At 36.0% G+C, this 644-nt stretch overlaps 1 non-coding gene across 1 annotated transcript; it reads right to left on the reverse strand.

Annotated features, from left to right (window-relative positions):
- Positions 1-313: 313 nt before the first annotated feature.
- LOC139017074 (U6 spliceosomal RNA) lies at positions 314-416 on the reverse strand. The gene has a single exon (XR_011472763.1). It is a non-coding gene; the product is annotated as a U6 spliceosomal RNA (small nuclear RNA).
- Positions 417-644: the final 228 nt, after the last annotated feature.

Genomic DNA, 644 nt, shown 5'->3' on the forward strand with positions numbered 1-644 from the left:
TATATTTGTTTGGGATTAGCTTCTATGGGTAAAAGTATAGTTGACATATAATATTATATTAGTTTCAGGTATACAATATAGTGATTCTACATTTATTTACATTATGATGTGATCACCATGATCAGTCTAGTAACCAGCTATCACCATACAAAGGTATTATGATATTATTGAGTATATTCCCTGTGCTGTACATTACATCCCTGTGACTTATTTATTTTATAACGAGAAGTTTGTAACTCTTATTCCTCTTCATTATTTTCACCACCCTCCCCCCCCCTCGACACACCCCCCCCCCTCACCTCTGGCAACCATCAAAAATGGGGAATGGTTCACAAATTAGTATATCATCCTTGTGCAGCAGCCATGCTAATCTTCTCTGCTTTTGTTTCAGTTTTGTATATGTGCTGCCAAAGCAAGCATTCTACAGAATTCTTAAAAATTCAAATCTTTTCCCAAAACAAATCTGAATCTTTTTTATAAGTAAGTATAATAAAAAACCAAAACATAGAGGAAGAAAGTAGAATTCAATTACTAAAAAGAAGTGAAGGCGTTAGATGTTCCCAGGCAGCTGAGATGAGATCATTTGACAGCCAAGCCTGGCTTGAGCTAAGGCAAAAAGGGAAATTGGGGAGGACACAGTTCAT

The sequence above is a fragment of the Myotis yumanensis genome, unplaced genomic scaffold (assembly GCF_028538775.1).
Source record: "Myotis yumanensis isolate MYYU_CA2020_CCGP unplaced genomic scaffold, mMyoYum1.0.hap1 SCAF_9, whole genome shotgun sequence".
NCBI classification, from domain to species: domain Eukaryota; kingdom Metazoa; phylum Chordata; class Mammalia; order Chiroptera; family Vespertilionidae; genus Myotis; species Myotis yumanensis.